Source organism: Hylobates moloch, unplaced genomic scaffold (assembly GCF_009828535.3).
Source record: "Hylobates moloch isolate HMO894 unplaced genomic scaffold, HMol_V3 SCAFFOLD_1, whole genome shotgun sequence".
NCBI lineage: Eukaryota > Metazoa > Chordata > Mammalia > Primates > Hylobatidae > Hylobates > Hylobates moloch.
Window position 1 is genome coordinate 193535535 of NW_026652276.1, and position 27744 is coordinate 193563278.

The window sequence follows — 27744 nt, forward strand, 5'->3', positions numbered from 1 at the left end:
CTTTTGCTCATTATTTTAAAAACAGATTATTTTTTTCTTATTAATTTGTTGTTACACATGTGAAATATCTCCTCCCAGTCTGTGGCTGTTTGTGTGTGTGTGTGTGTATGTGTTTTAACTGTCTTAACTGTGTCATTCGAGGAACATAAGTTTTAGATTTTAAAAAAGTCAAATTCATCATTTTTTAATTGTTAGTACTTTTTCTGTGTCCTGTTGCAGAAATTTGTTTCTCATCCTGAAGGCATGAGAATATTTCTTTTATTGTCTTCTAGATGTTTATTAATTTTCCTTTTATAAATCACATTTGGACATTGTGAGAGTTAGAGAACAAGCCAAACAAGGCTTGTAGGAGCATTAACCCATCAAAGTGGAGGATCTTTAAGTTCCATATAAAGTCAAAGACTCAAACAGTTTTTACTTTAATGAAAAATTATAACGTATCTTCCAAGATTCAGGAAAAATAAAGTAGAAATAGCATTTTTAGAAACAACAGGAGGTAGAGTTCTGCCTGTCATCAGTGTGCTTTGTGACTTTCCACTTAAGTGAACTGCAGAACTCCTGAGTGTGCTCAAGAGTGAATTGCTTTGGAATGGGAGGAATGCAAGCCCAGCTTCCCTGAAGACCGCCACTGGGGAGCAGCAGATTTCCCACAGGGGAAAGCCTTTGAACTTCTTGCAGGAAAGACAGTATATCTCAGTTAAGAGATATATGTTTGGAAAAAATCATAGTCCTTGTTTTTGCCCATGCAGATGGATTTTTATCTGAATTCTGATGTGTTTGTCACCAAACAGAAAATAAAACATGAAACACTAAAAGACAAAAGTTTCAAAGGAAATAAGCTTCACAATTACTCAAGATGGAATCTATTCTGCAATTGTTTTTTCCTATAACTTCTATTTTACATTTCCCGATTAGCAATACTTTCATCAGAATTTAACAGATGAAATGCAAGTATATAGAATTAGTCCATTTTCATACTGCTGATAGAGACATACCTGAAACTGGGCAATTTACAAAAGAAAGAGGTTTAATTGGACTCATAGTTCCACATGGCTGGGGAGGCCTCAATCATGGTGAAAGGTAAGGAGGAACAAGTCACATCTTACGTGGATGGCAGCAGGCAAAAAGGGCTTGGGCAGGGAAATTCCCATTTTTAAAACCATCAGGTCATATGAGACTCCTTCACTATCATGAGAATAGCACAGGAAAGACCCATTCCCATGATTCAGTCATCTCCCACTGGGTCCCTCCACAACACGTGGGAATTATGGGAGCTACAAGATGAGATTTGGGTGGGGACCCAGAGCCAAACCATATCATATATGTAGATATGAAGATAAATATTCTGGTTCCACTTACCCTTGTAAATTAGTTTTCAAAGTAGTTCTGATACTCTTAAAGAAATTAATGATAATTAGAGTAGTCAGGATTTCCTGAACTGAGTCTTGAATGGGTTAAATTTTTGTCATTTGAAAGGACTTGAATAAAGAAATTACAGAAATGTGAATGACATTGATTGGTCTAGGTTGTTATTGGGTGGAGGATGGTGGAAAAGTTTTCAAAATTGCATAAGGCCTGATTTGGAGTTTGTTGAAGACTAGGCAGAGAAGTTTGGGTTTGATGCATCAGAAAATATTGAAAGCTTTTAGAGAAATTTAAGAGTGCTGAAAAGCAATATTTAAGAAAGGTGGCCAGGTGTGGTGGCCCACACCTGTAATCCCAGCACTTTGGGAGGCCAAGGTGGATGGATCACCTGAGGTTGGGAGTTTGAGACCAGCCTGACCAACATGGCGAAACCCTATCTGTTCTAAAAATACAAAATTAGCTGGGTGTGGTGGCTCTTGCCTGTAATCCCAGCTACTTGGGAGGCTGAGGCAGGAGAATCACTTGAAACTGGGAGGCAGAGGTTGCAGTGAGCCGAGATTGTGCCATTGCACTCTAGCCTGGGTGAAAAGAGTGAGACCAAAAAAAAAAAAAAAAAAAGAGAGAGAGAGAAAAAGAAGAAAGGCTAACCATGCAGTGATAAACAGAAGGAAATGAAATGGCAAGATCCTATGATAACAGGCCAGCTGAGGAGGCTTCCAAGGAGAAGACGTGGTCAAATACAGTAGAGAGTCATTCGCGTCCACGAGAAGAGACCACCAAACAGGCCTTGTGTGAGCAACAAGGCTATTTATTTCACCTGGGTGCAGGCAGGCTGAGTCCCAAAAGAGTCAGTGAAGGGAGATAGGGGTGGGGCCATTTTATAGGATTTGGATAGGTAAAGGAAAATTAGTCAAAGGGGGTTGTTCTTTGGCGGGCAGGAGTGGGGGTCACAAGGTGCTCAGTGGGGGAGCTTTTGAGCCAGGATGAGCCAGGATAAGGAATTTCACAAGGTAATGTCATCAGTTAAGGCATGAACAGGCCATTTTTCACTTCTTTTGTGATTCTTCAGTTACTTCAGGCTATCTGGATGTATACGTGCAGGTCACAGGGGATATGGTGGCTTAGCTTGGGCTCAGAGGCCTGATAGAGAGCACCTTTCCAATCAGAAAAGCCTGGTGGTAACGCTACCTTTATCATCTAGCCTCTCAGAGCCTACATCTTGTATAAATCAGGAATCTTTTGCCGGCAAGTAATTGAATTCCAACTCAATCTAGATTTAACAAAAGAAGAAATTTCTTAGATAATTACTGGATTGGCCTCACAAAGCTGAACAACCAAGCTTTGGGAAAACATGAACCCAGACAGCTGGGAGAACTCAAGAAATTGAACTAGAGATTTAAAACCTGCCAGAATTCTCTTTTCTTCTCTAAGGAAGTTGGGGAAGGTTTCACAATGGGGTAAGGGATGTGACTATTCATAACTTTGTGCTCACCTATTCTTGCTTCATTGCCAAGAAGAAAAGGGCCCTTTCCACAATTGAAGTCTTTAAGTTTTTTTTTTTTTTGAGATGGAGTCTCGCTCCGTCGCCAGGCTGGAGTGCAGTGGCGCAACCTTGGCCCACTGCAACCTCCAACTCCCTGATTCAAGCGATTCTCATGCCTCAGCCTCCCGAGTAGCTGGGATTACAGGCACACGCCACCATGCTTGGCTAATTTTTGTATTTCTAGTAGAGACGGAGTTTAACCATGTTGGCCAGGATGGTCTTGATCTCCTGACCTCATGATCCACCCGCCTCAGCCTACCAAAGTGCTGGGATTACAGGCGTGAGCCACTGCACCCAAGTGAAGTCCTTAAGTTTTGAGAAAAGCCTAACTTATAAGCTTAGGCAAGTTTCTTAAATCTCTGTGCCTCTGTCTCCTCTTCTGATAAATGGGAAAAACAATAGGACTTACTTCATAGGGTTGTTGTAAGGAGTAAATGACTTAAAATATTTAAAGTGTTTGGAACAGCTGACAGCACAAAGCTGTTGTTGTTATTGCGTGATTGATTGTTGTTGTTGTCTCACCCCTGGGACATCTCTGTGGCCAGAGGTTGACCTAAATATGTCTGGGAGCAAGAATGAGAGCACTGTCATTGGTATCACAGGAATGGGGCAGAGCAGGAGCTCCAAAAGAAGATGTGGGAAAGGAAGGTGTGTCAGCCAAACAAAAACAGCTTTCCACTGTATTCCTCATCCGTAAAATAGCTTTATTATCAAGTTCACTGTGATTGTGAGAATAATGATGTATGTGAAGTGCCTGTCATGTGGCAGGCCTTCAAGATATAATAGTTACTTAATCTACACATGACAAAACCACAGCCTGGGCTGGTTACAGTAATGGGCATTAATGAAATTATTATTTTGAAGGAAAATCAGAAGGATCTAGATTGGTTTGTGGATTGTATTGATGGTGGCCAGGGGCTGTGACTTTGGATGTTTCCCTATTAGGCTCTAACAGAGAGCAGTCATACTTACATATATTCACATTAAAAGCACTCCTATGGCCCTGGGAGTGGGAGTGTTCCTCAGGAAGAGGTGCATCCTGCAGTCTCTCTAGCTGGGTGATATTTGGTCCATGCTACAGTCTAAGCAGCCTGAAGGGTGCCAGGATCCTGGGTTATACTTCTTTCAGTCAGAGGCTGTGGCCTCTTTAGTAACTGTCTCAGTAGACAGATAAGTGTCCACAGCTGGCCAAAGAGAATACTGCTATCCCAAACCCATAATGGGAGAGGGTGTCCTTTTTTTGTGAGGCTAACAGGAGTATTGTGGTTCTTACCAGTTGCTACCAGATGACTCAGTTATTCTACTCTTTGCCTCATCTCAATATCCATGTTATTCAAAATCCAAACCAACACTTACACCATCATATTACATTGTGATGATTAATTCTATATGTCAACTTGATTGGGTCATGAGTGTCATGGGCTGCTGGCTAACCATTATTTCTCACCCTCATGTGCCTCCGAGGATGTTTCTGGAAAAAATTCACATTTGAATGGGCAAACTGAGTAAAGCACATGACCCTCCCCAGCATGAGTGGGTATCATCCAGTCCATTGAGGACCTGAATAGAACAAAAAGGCCAAGGAAGGTTTAATTAAATCTGCCGGACTGCTTGATCTGGGACATCAGTCTTCCTCTGTTGGTGCTCCTGGCTCTCAAGTCTTTAGACCCAGACTGGAATCTATACTATTGGCTCTCAGGCTCTCAGACCTTGGAACTACATCACCAGCTTTCCTGGGTCTCTAGCTTGTAGATTGCAGATTGTGAACCTTCTCAGACTCCATAATGCCTGAGCAACAACTTAATAAATTCCATCATATATATATATGCATTATCTCCCATTGGTTCAATTTCTCTGGAGAACCCTGACCAATACATACAGTTCATAAATTTTGGTATCTAGTCTTCTACTAATTAAATTGGTAATCTAATGATCATCTTTTAAAAAATCCATTATATGATACATTGAGAATGGAAATCCAGGCCCAAGAGAGATAATCCCAGACCTTCTTCAGCCTCAGAAATAAAAGATAGGCTTTTAAGGTCTCAGCTGAGAGACATGAAAATATTTTTTCATTTTAAATCCTTTAGAATGTATAAGGTAGAATATTCAAACACTCAGTGATCCTTGTGTCTGTGATGTGCTCGGGATGAGCAAGAAAAACTGCATTGCAAATCCTAGCAAGCTTTTAACTGTGGCATTGCTCTGAAAAAAATTATGTGAAAGGAGTTTTATAAGCATTTGATTGACATCCGTTCTCACAGGAAAGAAAAAGCCTGGAAAGAGAATGAGGAAGAAAAAATTGAACTTTTGATTTATAGTTCAAGAGCACAGCAGACTAAAGAGAATTAAATAAAGGAGGTTAGGGAAAAAACAGAAAAGAAGGTAAAATATAGGTGGTAAAAAGGAAGCTACAGAGGATTCCATAGAACAGGAGATTGTGGGATATCTTTGTTTCAAGATAGTACTCTCTAATGTGTGGGAAATTGGGAGAGGGTTTATTATTTCTGAGGGTTATTTGACTTCATGTTAAGTGTTGATGACACTCATTGACCAGAGTTTTATTTGACATGCAAAATCCCTAGTTTGCACCTAAAATTTTATTATTTCTTTATAATCCTAATAATCCTGAGGCTGCCAAATGTGTGTGCACATATACCTGTTTGTGTGTGTGTGTATATATATATATGTGTGTGTGTGTGTGCTTTGTAGGAACACATCCAAAATGTGTACAACCAGCACTACTATTTCTATCTCTAACAAAACTGTAATACAATATATATTATATTACAATTATGTAATTGTATTATAATTATGTATTATTACAATTATTGTAATATAATTATATTACAATTCTGTTATAGAAGAAAAAAGTAGTGCAGGTTGCACCCATCTTGGATGTGTTTCTATGACAAATATACCTCATCTGCTCATATATCAGCTTTAGGCTAATTTTGTTATGAATGCATTGGTTGACTTTGGAGTTAGAGCCTTCTAAATTACCTGGTTGTATTGAGCAAATGAATTAATAATCACCATTCCCCATCCTAACTAATTAATAGCAGTGGAGCAGTAGCAGTAACAATTTCTACCTCTCTAGTATCTTACAATTTACAAAGTGCTGTCACAGATTTATCTCATTTGATAAATAGATATACAAGTAGTGCTGTATGCATGCAACTAGCTCTTTTGGCAAACAAAATGCCATAGTTAAGTGAGGGTATGTATCTCTTTTCTTACAACCATAGGTATTGACTTCTATACCAAGCCCTATTTCAATAAAAAATTTAAGTAGACAAATATCAGTTGCAACATGAATGATAGGTTTAATTAATACAAAAGACACAGAAAGCATGTTAATAACCAAAATTGCAGTGCTCTACCCACTGAGCATCAGACAGTACCACAGAAAAGTAAAACAAGCTTCACTGCTGATTAATTGAAAAGATTCCCAGAAAGTAGAAAAGTGCAGCTCAATTTTGCTTTAAAAACATTAAATATATTTAACACATATGTTTCTTTTTGTAATTAATTTATGGCTGATTATCATTTAAAACAGTTTGATTTAATGTTTTTTTATAGCTATATTGAGGGTTGATATATAATAAATGGCATATATTTACAGTGTACAATTTGAGGAGCTTTGGCATAATGTACACTTATGAAACCATTACCATAATCAAGATAATAACATACCCATTACTCCCTGCTATGGTTAGGCTTTGTGTCCCCACCCAAATCTCATCTTGAGTTGTAATCTCCATAATTCCCATAATCCTCCTGTGTCAAGGGAGAGACCAGGTAGAGCTAATTGAATCATAGGGACAGTTTCCCCCATGCTGTTCCTGCGATAGTGAGTGACTTCTCACAACATCTGATGAGTTTTTTTTTTTTTTTTTTGAGATAGAGTCTCGCTCTGTCGCCCAGGCTGGAGTGCAGTGGCGTGATCTCGGCTCACTGCAAGCTCCGCCTCCCGGGTTCACGCCATTCTCCTGCCTCAGCCTCTCTGAGTAGCTGGGACTACAGGCACCTGCCACCATGCCCGGCTACTTTTTTGTATTTTTAGTAGAGACGGGGCATCTGATGATTTTATAAGGAGCTCTTGCCCCTTCATTCAGCACTACTCCTTCCTGCCGCCTTGTGAAGAAGGTGCCTTGCTTCCCCTTCACCTTCTGCCATGATTGTAAGTTTCCTGAGGCCTTCTCAGCCATGCAGAACTGAGTCAATTAAACCTCTTTCCTTTATAAATTACCCAGTAAACTGTACATTTGTATCCAACTCTCAGTAAACTGGATAATTTATAAAGGAAAGAGATTTAATTGACTCACAGTTCACCATGGCTGGGGAGGAAAGGTGGAAGAGCCCCTTATAAAACCATCAGATCTCGTGAGAACTCTCAGGCAGTTCTTGATGGCAGTTGAAAATGGCTAATACACCCCTAAAAGATTTCTAAGGCTCCTCTGTAATTCTCTTCCTACTCCTCTATTCTCCAGGTAACTACTCATCTGCTTTCTATAGATTAGTTTGCATTTTCTAGGATTTTATATAAACAGATGAATTCAGTGTGTGCTCTTTTTTTGTCTGAATTCTTTCAGCACAATTAATTTGAGATTCATCCATGTTCTTAATATGTGTAAATAATTCTCTCCTTTTTATTGCTGAGTGGTATTCCATTGGATGAATAGTCTACAATTTGTTTATCTATTCACCTGTTGATGGAAATGTGTTTTTTCTCTCATTTTGGGCTTGTTACAAATGCTGGGAATATTTATGTACAAGTCTTTATATGGACATATGTTTTCATTTATCTTGGGTAAATACTTAGGAGTGGGATGGCTGGATCATATGGTAAGTATATGTTTAACTGTTTGAGAAACTGTCAAACTGTTTTCAAAAATAGGAGTAAAGGAAATTGTTTATAAAACAAACATTTCTTCAGCATAAAATTTAACTTACATTGTTTAAAACAGTTGATTCCTGGGGCAGAGTGAGAGGGAGCAGGGAGATTGTTCACGTTTATTAATGAATGTTTTAGTACTTTTGATTGACATGCTAAAGTTTGCACCAATAGATTTTTTTCAAACTATTTCATGCTAATGTGCCAAATAAATCTCATAATTCATCCAAGGCATCCATTTCATTGCAAGGCTATAGCACAAATATGTCAGTCATTTGTTCTGCATCTTCCCTTGTTTACATTGAGGTTAATGGAAAGATCATTACTAAAATATCCATGTTTGGAATTTCATTATATGGAGAATTTAGTTATGTATACAGATTACTTAGTTACAAATACAGATTAATTGAAAACAGGAACCTTAAAGAAAAGATGTATTTCTGGAACTACATACACATTTCCTTAGAATCAGTAAGTAACCAAGTTTGATACCCAAGCTGTAGGACACATAGAGAGTTTGATACAAACTTACAGATACCTGTACCAAGCTCCCATTTCTGTATGGGGTTTTCTTCCTTTAACAAGAAAGGAGAGGGAAAGTCATTCTTCCTTTAACATGAAAATAGCTATAGTTCCCGTTCCACATACAGAGCCAGCATCTCCCATTCTCCAGCCTCCTCCCTGCCCCTTCCTATATTATTAGAGATTTTGGAGCCCATGTTTCTCCTAGTCGTTTCTTGCTTTAAATTCCTGCTTCCACTGTACTCCTGATCTCCTTTGTGTCTTGCCTCCTGTAGCTGATCTCTTCAGTGTACCCCCCACACGAACACAAACATGGAATAGCCCACTTTTCTTTAATCCCACAAAGTCATATAAATATAGGCTCTTGTATGTAGTAGAGTAGTAGTCTAGGTTTGCAGACCTGGAAGGTGCAGTAGGGATTGCATCACAGCACAGCACACAATTTAATTGAACTTTAAGCATTATTTTTCCAGAGGTCTTCAGCTACCTGCCTTAGAAAATTTTTGCCCACTGGTGAAACCCTGTTTCTACCAAAAAGTATAAAAAATTAGCTGAGGGTGGTACATGTGCCTGTAATCCCAGCTACTTGGGAGGCTGAGGCAGGAGAATCGCTTGAACCTGGGAGGTGGAGGTTGCAGTGAGCTGAGATTGTGCCACTGCACTCCAGCCTGGGTGACATAGTGAGACTCCATCTAAAAAAAAAAAAAAAAAAAAGAAAGAGAGAAAAAGAAACTTTCTGCCCACTACCATATTCCTCTTCCCTTCACTCTTTCTCTAGTCCTTTGTCATTCTCCACTTCTTTGAGCTTCCTGAAATCCCTCTAACTCTTTCTCTACATACAGGGCTTCAGAAATGCCTGTGTTTTAAAACAGAGCAGTACTTCTCAAACTTAATATGCATGTGGATCACCTGGAGATTGTATTATAATATAGATTCTGATTCAGTGGCTCTTAGTCTGTTTTCTGTTGCTCTAACTGAATAGTTGAGATGGATGATTTATAAAGAAAAAGAATTTATTTCTTACAGTTCTGAGGGCTGGGAAGTCCAAGGTTGTGGTAACACATCTAGTGAGGGCCGTCTAGTTGCTGGGGATTCTCTGCAGAGTCCGAGGTGGCTCAGGGCATCACATGGTAAGGGGGCTGAGTTGCTAGCTCAGGATTCTCTTTCTTTTATAAAGCCACTCTTTTATGTCCTTATCTAATCCTAATTACCTCCCAAATGTTCTGCTTTTCAAATACCATGGTTGCATTTCCCATCCTCTTAATACTATTACAATGGGGACTAAGTTTCAACATGACTTTCAGAGGCGACAAACATTCAAACTGTAGCAGTGGGTGTGGGGTGGGGCCTGAGATTCTGCTTTTCCAACAAGCCCCCAGGAGCTGGCAATCCTGCTGGTCCAAGGACTAGACTTTTGGAAACACCAGATGGGAGCAAGCCAACTCTGATCCCGATCCATTTCTGAATCTACCTTTGTCCATCCCGGGCATCCTCAACTGGGGTCATTTTTGCCCCCCAAGGGACATTTGATAATGTCTGGAGATATTTTTGGCTGTCACAATTGGGGTGATGCCAGGGATATTCCTGAACACCCTACAATGCAGAAGTCAGCTCCCCACCCCCTGAAAAAAGGAATTATCAAGCCCAGAATGTCAATAATGCTGTGGATGACAAATCCCATTTACTGCAATACTCTAAACTGCTTTTCTGAACAAAAGACCACCTGCCTGGTGTCTCCACCCTAAAAGAACACTTGTGTGGATATTTTGAAAGTTAACATTGCTGAAGCTTTGCTTCCTTAGCTCAGTTGCTGATTTCTATTTAAAGAGTGCATCTTCCTCTTCTAGAAATTAAACTCCCTATTCTTCTGCTCATATTTGCAGGCAGAAGCAGCTGAAGTCAGTTGTATTGTTTTTGTTTGTTCGCTTTAAGTATCAATAAAATTTTTTTCGGCCAAGAACAAGTGCAATATAATGTATATTTATTGTTATGAGTACATGTTATTAATAAGCCTCTGCTTTATCTTCTCCTACAGTTTTATTCTTTGCTATCTTGACATTAAGAGATAAAAAGAGATCTCCCTCCCTCCCTCCCTCCCTCCTTTCTTTCTCTCTTTCTTTCTTTTCTTTTCTCTTTTCTTTTCTTTCTTTCCTTTTTTCTTTCTTTTCTTCCCTCTGTGGCCCACGCTGGAGTCTAGTCGGCTCGCTGCCGACTCCCTGCCTCCGGTTCCCGTGATTCTCCTGCCCCGGCCTGCGGGCTGCCTGGGATTGCCGGCGCGCCTCACCACCGCTGCCTGCTTTTTCTCCTTTGGCTGGAGGCGCGGTTTCGCCATGTTGGCCAGGCTGGTCTCCAGCTCCTGACCCCGAGTGCTCTGCCCGCCTCGGCCTCCCGAGGTGCTGGGACTGCAGACGGAGTCTCGCTCACTCGGTTGCCCGGACTGGAGTGCGGTGGCGTGGTCTTGGCTCGCTGCAGCCTCCGCCTCCCAGCCGCCTGCCTTGGCCTCCCAGGGTGCTGGGATTGCAGCCTCTGCCCGGCCGCCGCCCCGTCTGGGAGGTGGGGAGCGTCTCTGCCTGGCTGCCCATCCTCTGGGATGTGAGGAGCACCTCTGCCCGGCCGCCACCCCGTCTGGGAAGTGAGGAGCGCCTCTGCTCGGCCGCCCCGTCTGGGAAGAAGTGAGGAGTGCCTCTGCCCGGCCGCCCCGTCTGGGAAGAAGTGAGGAGCGCCTCGGCCCGGCCGCCCCATCTGGGAAGAAGTGAGGAGTGCCTCTGCCCGGCCGCCTTGTCTGGGAAGTGAGGAGCGCCTTTGCCTGGACGCCCCGTCTGGGAAGAAGTGAGGAGCGCCTCTGCCCGGCTGCCCCGTCTGGGAAGTGAGGAGCGCCTCTGCCCGGCCACCCATCGTCTGGGGCCCGGCCACCCATCGTCTGGGAAGTGAGGAGCGCCTCTGCCCGGCCGCCCCGTCTGGGAAGTGAGGAGCGCCTCTGCCCGGCCGCCTCATCTGGGAAGAAGTGAGGAGCTCCTCTGCCCGGCCGCCCTGTCTGGGAAGTGAGGAGCGCCTCTGCCCGGCCGCCCCGTCTGGGAAGTGAGGAGTGCCTCTGCCTGGCCGCCCCGTCTGGGAAGCGAGGAGTGCCTCTGCCCCGCCACCCATCGTCTGGGAAGTGAGGAGTGCCTCTGCCCGGCTGCCCCGTCTGGGAAGAAGTGAGGAGCGCCTCTGCCCGGCTGCCCCGTCTGGGAAGTCTACCACGGAGGCCAGAAGCAATGTGGGAGCTGGACGTGGTGGCTCATGCCTGTAGTCCCAGCACTCTGGGAGGCTGAGGCGGGTCGATCACTTGAGGCTAGGAGTTCGAGACCAGCCTGGCCAACATGGCGAAACATATGAAAAATACAACAGACAGACCAACCAACCAACCCAGCAACAACAAAACAGATCTACCCTGGAGTCATACTCTAATTTTTTTCTATTTTCCTCCCTTTCTGATCCTTTATCCCACTTTCTTTTTCTTCCTCTTCCTTCTTCTTCTTTGTCAAATAGAGGATTGAGTTATTATCACTGATCCATACAAAGTCCCTCTCTCATTTATTTTCTTTAATTCCCACTCCCCATTTCTATTCCCTGTCTTCCCATGTGCAACCTTCCTAATATGTTTGATATGCATCTTTTTGTTTGTATGTATTTTTAGAAAATGTTTATTGTTTTGTGTGCAAAAAAAATTTAAAAAAAAAACAACAACAAAAAAAGAGATCTCAAACATCCTCCTAGCATAAGAAAAATCATTTTATAAATATACAAGGAAAAAAACTATTTGATGGAGTTCTGGTTTAGGTTAAAGAATGCCCTCTCCTTTTCTCAGCTTCTACCAGTGATGTGCTGGTCATAGTCCTACTTATTTGAAGGTTCTTTTTAAATAAAGTGTACGACCGATGATGAATGGTCCCCAAATAATACTAAAATACCTTGCCAGAATCGGGAACTTACCAACGGTGAACTTTGAGGGATTGGTATTCCTAACATTCCTAAGGAGGAATGGAGGAATTAGTAGTATCAGTTACATACGAATTAGAATTCATACGAATTCGTGAAAGGGAATAGTCTTGGATTAGTATGATAATACTAATTAGTACCCCATGGAGGGAATAGTCTTGGATTAGCATGATAATTAAAAGTAAGGGCCAGGTGTGATGGCCCATGCTTGTAATTGCAAAAATTTGGAAGCTGAGGCAGGAAGATTGCTTCAGGCAAGAAGTTTGAGACCAGCCTGAACAACATAGTGGGACCCTGTCTCTACAAAAAATTTAAAAATTAGCCTGGTTTCAAGTAAAGTAGTTCCTTAAACCAGAACTGGGTGTGAAGGCGTGTGCCTGTAGTCCCAGCCACTTGGGAGGCTTGAGGCAGGAGGCTTGCTTGAGTCTAGGAGTTTGAGGCTACAGTGAGCTATGATCCTATGATCCTGCCACTGCACTCGACTGGGTGATGCAGCAAGACTCTGTCTCTAAAAACAAAAAAAAGTTAAAAATAGGTCTGCAGCTAGAGTTCCTGGGTTAGAGCCTTAGCTGTACCAATTGCTTTGTGACCTTAGTGCAAGGCAAGGCAAGCTCTGTAACCTTGGCAGGCAGCTATAGGGTACATATAATTATAGGGTTTAGAATGGCACACCCTGGAGTTGTGCAGTGCACAATCTGCACAGCCATACGTGTAGCCTTGGTCCTTGGGCACTTTTAAAAATCATTCTTTGCCTCTTTTTCTTCTTTTGTAAATGAAGATAATAACTACCTACCTCATAGGGTTGGTGAGAGTTTTAAATGACACCATATTTATGAGGTATTTAGGACAGAAGCTAGCACATGATAAACATTCAAATAATTGCCACATTGTCTTAATTTTCTTTATAATGTAGGGCACAGAGATAGTAGGGATTTCCATGAAATATAAGAATTTTCTGTGGCTTTGGGAAGAACTATAGAGTAGAGGAAGTAGAAGGAGATTGGATATTAACAATAATATCAAATATACTCTATTGTTAATATAATATTAATGCAACTCTACTCAAAATTAATAGGACAAAATTCTAAACAATTAATTATTATGAATCCAAACACCAGGCTCAATTCTCACCCTACTTGATCCATATCAGCCTCATTTATTTTAGAAAAGTGTTTACAAAACTGACTTAACACCACTCTCCCAGATTTTCTGAGGTATTGATCAATGGATCAGACATATAAAAAGCATCTCCTACATCTTTAAGCAACCCCTACTAAAACCATATCTATTACATTACCCAGCATAGTAAAGATTGATGTGATTTGTTCCAGAACTTACAGTTAGGCAAGTGATAATCTCTGGAGAAAACAATATAGATCGTTACACAGCTGTGAAGCTATCTGCCTCACCTGCAATGAATGTCAGCACTAAATTTAATACTTTGAGAATTACATCACCTTCAGTTTCCTTTTTCTGTATTAACTTAGATCTCTGTCTTAACTTTATTTCCCTGTGTATAAGACTATGTGCCTTTTTTATAAGATCAAATTCTTTTATGCAAACAGGAAAGAAATAGATTACACATTTATTTAAAAGGTAGTAATATGTTTGATAACATCTCTACCATTTTTCAAGACATTCAGGCTCAAACCTTGTAATCCTCTCTTTTTCCTTCCCTTCATTCCTGAAAGCTATGTCACACAGATTTTTTCTCTAGAAAATTTGTATAGCCATTTTCCCCTTCATCCCCATTGTTCCCACTGTAGTCCAGGATCTTACCATATTATATCTAGATTATTATGACATCCTCCCATCTGACTTCTTGGCCTTATGTGTGTCCCCTTGAAACTAGCCTCAATATTCATATTCAGTAAATGCCACTTTCATCAGGACATTCCTATGCTCAAAAACGTACCTTGATTCTCGATTTCATCTCTAAGTTTTACCTTCATTTTGCCTGGCCCTTTGGCTGTATGGTACTCGTTTCTCTGACCTTTCTTTCTTTTAACCTTTTGTATTGAAACACCACTCTTTTTTAGCTTGTTTCCTCACTGCCCCATGCCTCTGTCTCCAAACCTTTGCTTGTGTTTCTCTCACCAAGGGTGCTTATCTTCTCCCCTCCCCCGCTCAGCTGAAATGCATTTTTGTTGTTTTTTAAGCATTATCTTAACAGGTGGCATAAAAGTTTCTCTTAGGGAGAGAATCATGTTTGTTTAGGGAACAAATCTTGATAAGGTGTGCTTGGAGTGAAAGGTGGAACCTTGAAAGCATGGGTTGCAGCATCCAAGGAAGAAAAATAGCTAAGTCCTCTGCATTAGAGATGGAGATGGAGAGAACTGGGAATGAGAGGAGAGGGGAGAAAGGGGAGGGTCAAGCAACAAGGCGGATCGGTTTAAGAATAGGGATGTTCAGTGCTCAATTTGAAATTATTTTCTTTACTGGTCTCCATTGTCTCTAATTTTCACTTTAATTTGCTCCTTAGTTGAGTTTCACATTTGATTCAATGGCGAAAAGCACATTGTTTTCTCTTGAGCTGGATTTTAAGCTACTTGAGTAGCGCTGGGCGCGGTGGCTCACGCCTGTAATCCCAGCACTTTGAGAGGCCGAGATGGGCGGAGCACGAGGTCAGGAGATCGAGACCATCCTGCCTAACACAGTGAAACCCCGTCTCTACTAAAAATACAAAAAAAATTAGCCGGGCGTGGTGGCGGGCGCCTGTAGGTCTCGGAGAATGGCATGAACCCGGGAGGCGGAGCTTGCAGTGAGCCAAGATCGCGCCACTGCACTCCAGCCTGGGCGACAGAGCGATATTCCGTCTCAAAAAAAAAAAAAAGGCTACTTGAGTATAGAGGTTACAACTTATATTCATTCAGAACTCACCACAGGGCCAAGCACAGAGCTGGGCAAGCGCATATGCAACTGACCACTGGTGGAATCTACCTTTAAGTAGACATGATGACTAATACTCACGGATATGTGCAGCTGTCAGAGTAACAGAATACCCAAAGGTTAGAGGAAAATAAATTGTTGTAAAACGTGTTTTTGGGAAGTGAGCTAAAATGTCCTAGTTTACAGCAGAAGTTGGCAGGTTTTTTTTCTGTAAAGGGACAGATAATAAATATTTTTGCTTTGTAAAGCATAATCTCTTTGTCACAACTATTCAAGTTTGACCTGTGGCCTATGCAAAAGCAGCCATAGATAATAGATAAACAGATGACTATAGCTGTGTTTTGATGAAACTTTATATATGGATACTGAAATCTGAATTTTATTTACTTTTCACGTGAAGAAGAAATATTCTTCTTTTAATAGTTTTCAACAAGTTAAAAATGTAACAGCCATTCTTAACTCATGGGCTGTCTAAAACCAGGTGGTGGGCCTGATTTGGCGTTTTGCTCTCAATAGGTGACCTCTGATTTAGATAATCCACCTTACTTGCTTGTGTGTTTTATGAAATAAGCTCTTATTTAACAAAAATATACTTTCTATCCTGGGAATTCTGTATATGATTTTGTTTAAAATGAGGATTTCCCCTACAAGAAAACCTAGGCAATACCATTCAGGACATAGGCGTGGGCAAGGACTTCGTGTCTAAAACACCAAAAGCAATGGCAACAAAAGCCAAAATCGACAAATGGGATCTCATTAAACTAAAGAGCTTCTGCACAGCAAAAGAAACTATCATCAGAATGAACAGGCAACCTACAGAATGGGAGAAAATTTTTGCAACCTACTCATCTGACAAAGGGCTAATATCCATAATCTACAATGAACTCAAACAAATTTACAAGAAAAAAACAAACAACCCCATCAAAAGTGGGCAGAGGACATGAACAGACACTTCTCAAAAGAAGACATTTATGCAGCCAAAAAACACATGAAGAAATGCTCATCATCACTGGCCATCAGAGAAATGCAAATCAAAACCACAGTGAGATACCATCTCACACCAGTTAGAATGGCCATCATTAAAAAATCAGGAAACAACAGGTGCTGGAGAGGATGTGGAGAAATAGGAACACTTTTACACTGTTGCTGGGACTGTAAACTAGTTCAACCATTGTGGAAGTCAGTGTGGCGATTCCTCAGGGATCTCGAACTAGAAATACCATTTGACCCAGCCATCCCATTACTGGGTATATACCCAAAGGACTATAAATCATGCTGCTATAAAGACACATGCACACGTATGTTTATTGCGGCACTATTCACAATAGCAAAGAGTTGGAACCAACCCAAATGTCCAACAACGATAGACTGGATTAAGAAAATGTGGCACATATACACCATGGAATACTATGCAGCCATAAAAAATGATGAGTTCGTGTCCTTTGTAGGGACATGGATGAAACTGGAAAACATCATTCTCAGTAAACTATCGCAAGCACAAAAAACCAAACACCACATGTTCTCACTCATAGGTGGGAATTGAACAATGAGAACTCATGGACACAGGAAGGGGAACATCACACTCTGGGGACTGTTGTGGGGTGGGGGGAGGGGGGAGGGACAGCATTAGGAGATACACTTAATGCTAAATGACGAGTTAATAGGTGCAGGAAATCAACATGGCACATGGATACATATGTAACAAACCTGCACATTGTGCACATGTACCCTAAAACCCTAAAGTATAATAAAAAAAAAAAAGAAAATGAATTAATTGTTTCCATATGTTAAGAATGGTGGTGAGCAAAAAATATATATATATATAAAAAATAAAATGAGGATTTCCTGCTTTAAAAAAAAGTTTGAGAACTCTTGGTCATGATTTTAGACCATTATCAAATGGTTATTTTTCTCTCGAGTTACTATTAGAGCTTTGAACTGTATACCAGAGCTGTCAATCATAAATGTCTTGAATACATGGGTTGAGAGGAAACATATGTAGAACATCATTATTCAAGCACTTCCATATTAGATGGCTATATCTCAAAGACTGGGTCTTTTTCCTTAATCACTAGAATGTTAGAGATTCTGTTTCAATTAATGTCTTCTTTTTTTTTTTTGAGACGGAGTCTCGCACTGTTGCCCAGGCTGGAGTGTAGTGGCGCAATCTGGGCTCACTGCAACCTCCGCCTCCTGGGTTCAGCGATTCTCCTGTCTCAGCCTCCCAAGTAGCTGGGATTCAGGTGCCCACCACCACGCCCAGCTAATTTTTTGTATTTTTAGTAGAGATGGGGTTTCACTATGTTGGCCAGACTGGTCTCAATCTCCTGACCTTGTGATCTACCCACCTCAGGTTCCCAAAGTGCTGGGATTACAGACATGAGCCACTGTGCCCAGCCTCCAATTAACTTCTTAAACATACGTCCATTTGTTTGCCTTTGCTTTGTTGATGTTAAAAAAGAAAAAGGAAAGAAATGTAAAAAGAAATGTATGTGCATCTGCATCTTTGCCAGTGTTGGAGGACTTAAAATATATCTACATTAAATGTGTGCAACATCCCTGAGCTTGGTATCTGATGACTTTATGAATATTATATAAGCTTGAAAGCCAATATTCAGAAGAATATTTTGGCTTCAGACTGAAAATAATGCAAAGCTGCAGTTTTCTTGCAGAAATTCCTAAAGTTAGAGCTTTATTTGCCTAGGGAAGAAATTCATAATTCAGTATTCCCTGTTAGCTTTTCTGAATCCCAAAAATGCTGGAGTCTAATTCATATGCTACCCCTCAAACTTTCATTTTGCATTTACTCCCACTAAGGGTCATTTAGCTTTAAAATTTTATTAACCATTTTCATAAAGATATCACAATATAATGAAGGGATTATCAAAAATATTTTTAAAAAATTATCCTGATAACTCATTTTATGTTGATTATATGCCTGACTCACCATGGTTACAACACATTCTAAATTTGTCCAAAAAGCCTAGAGAAAGAAATGAGGAAAGATAGAAAAGGATGATGACACCAGGAAAGTAAAAATACACTTCAGTAAACCTCTGGAAAAGAGGCATAGGAATTTTCACTCGAATGAATGCAAATACATGTGTCCCACAGTAGAATCAAATAGGGCATGATTCATAACCCAGTTCCTACCCAGTGATTTATCAATATAATTTGCTTTCTTGTTGCTATATTAAATTGTGCTTTGAGAAGATGCCAATTTCTTCTAGTTTTAATACGTTTTTCCTATTGTGATTTGTATTTAAGTTTGTATCTTAACAAAAAAAAAATTGAAGAAAGGAAGAAAACAGTTACATTTGGTTTATTAAAAATGTCTTTATTCTGGATTATTGTGGTCTCTAGATGTCCCTCACACAATCACAGTGGTAAAGCTAACAGAAAGGCATATTTCAGAATTATATCTTTCCATCTAGGCATGTATGCTTAAAGTTGGGGATAGATGTTAATTAGAAAATCCATATTTGTTTTCAAACCATTAATACTTATGACGACTAAATAAAAACAGGGAATATATTTTTCCAACCAGAAGCAAAACTACTGGAAGTATAGGCAGACACACACACACACACACACACACACACACACACACACACACAATTTGGGCCCCAATGGAGTGTAAGAGCAATGATGACTAGATCATTTTTGAAAATCCAGTAAGACTATTATGTAAATGTGGAAGATGATAATTTGGTAGGTTGACTTTTTCACTTTTCTTCAACTGGTTATTTTTGTGTTACTTAGCTACAACCTGTGTGTTGGAAATTAACACGGTGATCAGAAGTATAAGGTTATGAATGACCAATCAGAGAGAGAGACAGAAGAGAAAAGAAGGAAAGGAAGAAAGTTTTTATGTTGGTCCCTGGGAATGGCTGGATTATCTTTTTCCCCTAGAATTTATTTTTCAAGATTATAGTGACTATAAAATTCACTCAGCTGAGGAGGATGAAAATCAATTTTTAATTTACAAGCTTGCCAAGCAGATTACTAAGCAGCTTAGGGGGTTGGTTGTTTGTATTTATGTTCCCAGTCAATGACAGAATTAACTTTAATTGTATATAATGAGATTTGAGAGATTTTAAGTGTAAAAGCCACAAATGCAAAGCTTTTAGTAATTTTCTGAGCTTTCACCACCTCACCAATCCCACTGTGAGCCCTATATTCAAGAAAAGGAAATAAAGTTTTTATCTTTTTTTTTTTTTTTTTTTTAAATAGAGACGGGGGTCTCACCATGTTGACCAGGCTGGTCTGGAACTCCTGGCCTCAAGTGATCTGCCCACCTCGGCTTTCCAAATTGCTGGGATTATAGGTGGGAGCCACCACAACCAGCTGGAAATAAGTTTTTAAAGGATAATAATTATTTTAGGAGATTTCCTTAGTTATATCTCTCTTCAGTTATAGTCAAAGACAGGAGTTGACAAATTAAGGCCTAGGATCAGATTCAATCAGCCATTTGTTTTTATAAGGTCACATTATAGGAATGTTTTTATATTTTGAAATGATTAAAAACAAAAAAGTTATCCTGAATAATTTTCATGTGAAAGTTATATGAAATTCAATTTTCAGAGTTCACACTAAACTTATTGGAACACAGCCATGCTCATTCACTAATGAATTGTTTATGGTGGCTTTTGTGCTATGACACCAGAGCTGAGTGGTTGAGGCAGAGATGGTATCGCTGCAAAGCGTAAAATATTTACTATTTGGCTGTTAACAGAAAAAGTTTGCCAATTCCTGCTCCAAGATAGTCTTGTCCACAGATTATGCATCCAATGTAAGGAAAGGACAAAAAAAAAAAAAAAAGAAAAAGAAAAAAAAAAAGCCCAGCTGTTAACTCATATAACATAAATAAACTAGATGGTTGGCAAGTCTATCTTATTGGGCTGTAAATGCCTGGCCAAAAACATTGGAATTTAGTGAAGAAAATTAGAATGCAAGTTAGTAGGCGTTAAATTGCTTAGACTGTATCTGAAGAGTTTGTTTTAGTTTTTGTTTTGTTTTGAGACAGAGCCTCATTCTGTTGCCCAGGCTGGAGTAGAGTGGCATGATCCCTACTCACTGCAGTCTCCGCCTCCCAGGTTCAAGCGATTCTCCTGCCTCAGCCTCCTGAGTAGCTAGGATTATAGGCATGTGCCACCACGCCCAGCTAATTTTTGTATTTTTAGTAGAGATGGGGTTTTGCCACATTGGCCAGGCTGGTCTTGAACTACTGACCTCAAGTAATCTGCCCACCTCGGCCTCCCAAAGTGCTAAGATTACAGGCATGAGCCCAGCCTATTTTTTGTATATAATAAAACTGGAAATAGTTTCATCCTTCTTTACCAGAACTTGTGTGGCATCATGAAAAACAATAGTTATAGATGAAGCTACTTTATAACTTGTAAACAGTGATACAGATGTCAAGAATTAAGGTATATTTGGAATATACTCATCCATCAAGAACATCTAATAAGTAGTCTCAAACTTTTCCTGATCGTGTGCCACCAGCAACAAAATTCATGAAACATAATTACCACTATTTAAAAAAAATAGCTTTATTGAGATACAGTTCACATCCCATATAATTCACCCAAAGTGTACAATTCAATAGTTTTTATTTATATTCATGGGAACATGAACAACCATCATCACAGTCTACTTTAGAACATTTTCATCACCTCGAAATGAAACTCTATACTCTTTAATTATCATTTCCTTATACCCCCATTTCCATAGCCCCTAGCAACCACTTATGTACATTTTGCCTGTATACATTTGCCTATTCTGAACATTTCATATAAATGGCATCATATAATATGTGGGCTTATGTTACTAGCTTCTTTCACTTAGCATAATGTCTTCAAGATAAATCCATGTCATAGTATGTGTCAGTACTTAATTCTGGCAGATAGAAGCAGCTAGCTCTCTGAGTCTCTTCTTACAAGGGCACTGATCCCATCATAAGGGCCTAGCCCTCATGATGTCATCTGAACCCAATTACCTCCCAAAGGCCATCACATTGGAAGTTAGGACTTCAACATATGAATTTTAGAAGGACACAATTCAGTCCATAGTACAGTTTGTCAGATCTAATGTCATAATCATTCTTTTTACCTTGTAAAGTAGCTGCCAAGAGCTTTTACCAGGAGTCAAAGTAACAGATTTGCCATTTTCTTACTGTTTGCCTGCATTTGCATTATCATCATTTCTACTTTTATTTCCTGTTTTCTTTTTTCTTTTTTTTAAAGATGGAGTCTTGCTCTGTCGCCCAGGCTGGAGTGCAGTGGCATGATCTTGGCTCACTGCAACCTCCCCCTACCAGGTTCAAGCAAGTCTCCAGTCTCAGCCTTGGGAGTAGCTGGGACTACAGGCGCACACCACCACGCCCGGCTAATTTTTGTGTTTTTAGTAGAGACGGGGTTTCACCATATTGGTCAGGCTGGTCTCGAACTCCTCACCTCAGGTGATCCACCTGCTTCAGCTTCCCCAAGTGCTGAGATTACAGGCATGAGCCACCATGCCGGGCCTATTTGTTGTTTTCTTTTTCTTTCTTTTTGTAATTATACTTTAAGTTCTGAGATACATGTGCAGAACGTGCAGGTTTGTTACATAGGTATACACGTGCCATGGTGGTTTGCTGCACCCATCAACCTGTCATCTGCATTAGGTATTTCTCCTAATGCTATCCCTCCCCTAGCCTCATAGCCCCCAACAGGCCCTGGTGTTTTATGTTCCCCTCCCTGTGTCCATGTGTTCTCATTGTTCAAGTCTCACTTATGAGTGAGAACATGTAGTGTTTGACTTTCTGTTCCTGTGTTAGTTTGCTGAGAATGATGGTTTCCAGCTTCATCCATGTCCCTGCAAAAGACATGAACTCATCCTTTTTTATGGCTGCATAGTATTCTATAGTGTATATGTGCCACATTTTCTTTATCCAGTCTATCATTGATGGGCATTTGGGTTGGTTCCAAGTCTTTGCTATTGTGGACAGTGCTGCAATAAACATACGTGTGCATGTGTCTTTATAGTGGAATAATTAATAATCCTTTGGGTATATACCCAGTAATGGGATTGCTGGGTCAAATTGCATTTCTGGTTCTAGATCCCTGAGGAATCGCCACAGTGTTTTACACAATGGTTGAACTAATTTACATTCCCACCAAAGCGTAAAAGCATTCTTATTTCTCCACATCCTCTCTAGCATCTGTTGTTTCCTGACATTCTAATGACTGCCATTCTAACTAGTGTGAGATAGTATCTCATTGTGGTTTTGATTTGCTTTTCGCTAATGACCAGTGATGATGAGTTTTTTTTATGTTTTTTGGCCACATAAATGTTTTCTTTTGAGAAGTGTCTGTTCATATCCTTTGCCAACTTCTTGATGTTTTTTTTTTTCTTGTAAATTTGTTTAAGTTCTTTGTAGATTCTGGATATTAGCCCTTTGTCAGATGGATAGATTGCAAACATTTTCTCTCATTCTGTAGGTTGCCTGTTCACTCTGATGATAGTTTCTTTTGCTGTGCAGAAGCTCTGTAGTTTAATTAGATTGCATTTGTCAATTTTGGTTTCTGTTGCCATTGCTTTTAGTGTTTTAGTCATGAAGTCTTTGCCCATGCCTGTGTCCTAAATGGTATTGCCTAGGTTTTCTATAGTTTTTATGGTTTTAGGTCTTATGTTTAAGTCTTTAATTCATCTTGAGTTAACTTTTGTATAAGGTGTAAGGAAGGGGTCCAGTTCCAGTTTTCTGCATATGGCTAACCAGTTTTCCCGACACCATTTATTAAATAGGGAATCCTTTCCCCATTGTCTGTTTGTGTCAGGTTTGCCAAAGATCAGATGGTTGTAGATGTATGGGGTTATTTCTGAGGCCTCTGTTCTGTTCCATTCATCTATATGTCTGTTTTTGTACCAATACCATGCTGTTTTGGTACCAATACCATGCTGTTTTGGTTACTATAGCCTTGTAGTATAGTTTGAAGTCAGGTAGCATGGTGCCTCCAGCTTTGTTCTTTTTGCTTAGGATTGTCTTGGCTATACAGGCTGTTTTTTGGTTACATATGAAATTTAAAGTCGTTTTCTCTAATTCTGTGAAGAAAGTCAATGGTAGCTTGATGGGAATAGCATTGAATCTGTAAATTACTTTGGGCAGTATGTCACGACATTGATTCTTCTTATCCATGAGCATGGAATGTTTTTCCCTTTGTTTGTGTCCTCTCTTATTTCCTTTAGCAGTGGTTTGTAGTTCACCTTGAAGAGGTCCTTCACATCCCTTGTAAGTTGTATTCCTAGGTATTTTATTCTCTTTGTAACAATTGTGAATGGGAGTTCACTCATGATTTGGCTCTCTGTTTGTCTATTATTGGTGTATAGGAATGCTTGTGATTTTGCACATTAATTTTGTATCCTGAGACTTTGCTGATGTTGCTTATCAGCTTAAGGAGATTTTGGGCTGAGATGATGGGGTTTTCTAAATAGACAATCATGTCATCTGCACATAGACAATTTGACTTCCTCTCTTCCTATTTCAATCCCCTTTATTTCTTTCTCTTGCCTGATTGCCCAGACCAGAACTTCCAATACTATGTTGAATAGGAGTGGTGAGAGAGGGCAACCTTGTCTTGTGTGGGTTTTCAAAGAGAATGTTTCCTGCTGTTGCCCATTCAGTATGATATTAGCTGTGTGTTTGTCATAAATAGCTCTTATTATTTTGACCTACATGTCATTGATACCTAGTTTATTGAGAGTTTTTAGCACAAAGCGGTGTTGAATTTTATCAAAGGACTTTTCTGCATCTGTTGAGATAGTCGTGTGGTTTTTGTCATTGGTTCTGTTTATGTGATGGATTACGTTTATTGATTTGTGCATGTTCAGCCAGCCTTGCATCCCAGGGATGAAGCTGACTTTTTTGTGGTAGATAAGCTTTTTGATGTGCTGCTGTATTTGGTTTGCCAGTATTTTACTGAGGATTTTCTCATGGATGTTTATCAGGGATACTGGCCTGAAATTTCTTTTTTCGTTGTTGTATCTCTGCCAGGTTTTGGTATCAGAATGATGCTGGCCTCATAAAATGAGTTACAGAGGAGTCCCTCTTTTTATATTGTTTGGAATAGTTTCAGAAGGAATATTACCAGCTCCTCTTTGTACCTCTGGTAGAATTCAGCTGTGACTCCATCTGGTCCTGGGCTTTTTTTGGTTGGTAGGCTATTAATTAGTGCCTCAATGTCAGAACTTGTTATTGGTCTATCAGGGATTCGACTTTTTCCTGTTAGTCTTGGGAGGATGTAGTGTCCAGGAATTTATCCATTTCTTCAAGATTTTCTAGTTTATTTGCGTAGAGGTATTTATAGTATTCTCTGATGGTAATTTGTATTTCTGTGGCATCAGTGGTGCTATCCCCTTTGTTATTTTTTACTGTGTCCATTTGATTCTTCTCTTTTTTCTTCTTCATTAGTCTGGCTAGTGGTCTATCCATTTTCTTAATCTTTTCAAAAAACCACCTTCTGGATTCATTGATTTTTTTGAAGCGTTTTTCGTGTCTCTATCTCTTTCAGTTCTGCTCTGATCTTAGTTATTTCTTGTCTTCTGCTAGCTTTTGAATTTGTTTGCTCTTGCTTCTCTTGTTCTTTCAATTGTGGTGTTAGGGTGTCAATTTTAGATCTTTCCCGCTTATTCCTGTGGGCATTTGGTGCTATAAATTTCCTGCTAAATACTGCTTTAGCTGTGTCCCGGTGTTTCTGGTACATTTTGTCTTTGTTCTCATTGGTTTCAAATAACTTATTTATTTCTGCCTTAATTTTATTATTTACCCAGTAGTCATACAGGAGCAGGTTGTTCAGTATCCACATAGTTTGCAGTTCTGAGTGAGTTTCTTAATCCTGAGTTCTAATTTGATTGCACTGTAGTCTGAGACTGTTTGTTATGATTTCTATTCTTTTGCATTTGCTGAGGAGTGTTTTACTTCCAATTACATGGTCAATTTTAGAATAAGTGTGGTGTGGTGCTGAGAAGAATGTATATTCTGTTGATTTGGGGTGGAGAGTTCTGTAGATGTCTATCAGGTCTGCTTGGTCCAGAGCTAAGTTCAAGTCCCGAATATCTTTGTTAATTTTCTGTCTTGTTCATCTGTCTAACATTGACAGTGGGATGTTAAAGTCTCCCACTATTATTGTGTGAGAATCTAAGTCTCTTTGTAAGTCTCTAAGAACTTGCTTTATGAATCTGGGTGCTACTGTATTGGGTGCATATATATTCCTGATAGTTAGCTCTTCTTGTTGCATTGATCCCTTTACCATTATGTAATGCCCTTCTTTGTCTTTTTTGATCTTTGTTGGTTTAAAGTCTGTTGATTTTGTATCCTGAGACTTTGCTAAAATTGCTTATCAGCTTAGGGAGATTTGGGGCTGAGATGATGGGGTTTTCTAAATACACAGTCATGTCATCTGCAAACAGACAATTTGACTTCCTAGTCTTCCTAGAGACTAGGATTGCACCCCCTGCTTTTTTTTTTTTTTTTTTGCTTTCTATTTGCTTGGTAAATATTCCTCTATCCCTTTGTTTTGAGTCTATGTGTGTCTTTGCACATGAGGTGGGTCTCCTGAATACAGCACACCAATGAGTCTTGACTCTTTATCCAATTTCCAGTCTGTGTCTTTTAATTGGACCACTTAGTCCCTTTACATTTAAGGTTAACATTGTTATGTGTGCATTTGATCCTGTCATTATGATGCTAGCTGGTTATTTTGCCCATTAGTTGATGCAGTTTTTTCATAGTGTTGATGGGCTTTCCAACTTGGTATGTTTTTGCAGTGGCTGGTACTGGCTTTTCCTTTTCACATCTAGTGCTTCCTTCAGGAGCTCTTGTAAGGCAGGCCTGGTGGTGGCAAAATCTCTCAGCATTTGCTTACCTGTAAAGGATTTTATTTCTCCTTCACCTACAAAGCTTAGTTTGGCTGGATATGAAATTCTGGGTTGAAAAGTCTTTTCTTTAAGAATGTTGAATATTGGCCGCCACTCTCTTCTGTCTTGTAAGGTTTCTGCTGAGAGATCCACTGTTAGTCTGATGGACTTACCTTTGTGGGTAACCCAACCTTTCTCTCTGGATGCCCTTAACATTTTTTCATTCATTTCAACTTTGGTGAATCTGATGATTATGTGTCTTGGGGTTTCTCTTCTCGAGGAGTATCTTTGTGGTGTTCTCTGTGTTTCCTGAATTTGAATGTTGACTTGTCTCACCAGGTGGGGGAAATTCTCCTGGATAATATCCTGAAGAGTGTTTTCCAACTTGGTTCCATTCTCCCTGTTACTTTCAAGTACACAAATCAAATGTAGGTTTTGTCTTTTCACATACTCCCATATCTCTTGAAGGCTTTGTTTGTTCCTTTTCTTTCTTTTTTCTCTAATCTTGTCCTCTCACTTTATTTCATTGAATTGATCTTCAATCTCTGATATCCTTTCTTCTGCTTGATTGAGTTGGCTATTGATACTTGTGTATGCTTCACAAATTTTCCTGCTTTGTTTTTCAGCTCCCTCAGGTCATTTATGTTCTCTAAACTGGTTATTCTAGTTAGCAATTTCTCTAATCTTTTTTCAAGGTTCTTAGCTTCCTTGCATTGGGTTAGAACATGCTCCTTTAGCTCAGAAGAGTTTATTACCCATCTTCTGAAGCCTACTTCTGCCAATTCATCAAACTCATTCTCCGTCCAGTTTTGTTCCCTTGCTGGTGAAGAATTGTGATCCTTTGGAGGAGACGAAGCCTCCTGGTTTCTGGAATTTTCATCCTTTTTGTGCTGGTTTTTCCTCATCTTTATGGATTTATCCATGGTCTTTGGTGTTGGTGACCTGCAGATGGGGTTTCTGTATGGACGTCCTTTTGTCGATGTTGATGCTATTCCTTTCTGTTTGTTAGTTTTCCTTCCAACAGTCGGGCCCCTTGGCTGCAGTTCTGCTGGAGTTTGCTAGAGGTCCATTCCAGACCCTGTTTTCCTGGGTATCACCAGCAGAGGCTGCAGAACAGCAAAGATTGCTGCCCATTCCTTCCTCTGGAAGCTTTATCCCAGAGGGGCACCCGCCGGATGCCAGCCAGAGCTCTGCTGTATGAAGTATCTGTCGACTCCTGCTGGGAGGTGTCTCCCTGTCAGGAGGCACAGGAGTCAGCGACCCACTGAAGGAGGCAGTCTGTTCCTTAGCAGAGTTCAATTGCTGTGCTGGGAGATCTGCTGCTCTCTTCAGAGCCTGCAGGCAGGAATGTGTAAGTCTGCTGAAGCTGTGCCCACAGCTGCCCCTTCCCCCATGTGCTCTGTCCCAGGGAGATGGGAGTTTTATCTATAAGCTCCTGACTGGGGCTGCTGCCTTTCTTTCAGAGATGCCCTTCCCAGAGAGGAGGAACCTAGAGAGGCAGTCTGGCTACAGCAGCTTTGCAGAGAGAGCTGCAGTGGGATCTGCCCAGTTCAAACTTCCCTGCGGCTTTGTTTACACTGTGAGGGGAAAATTGCCTACTCAAGCCTCAGTAATGGCATGCCCCTTCCTCCACCAAGCTCAAGTGTCCCAAGTCAAC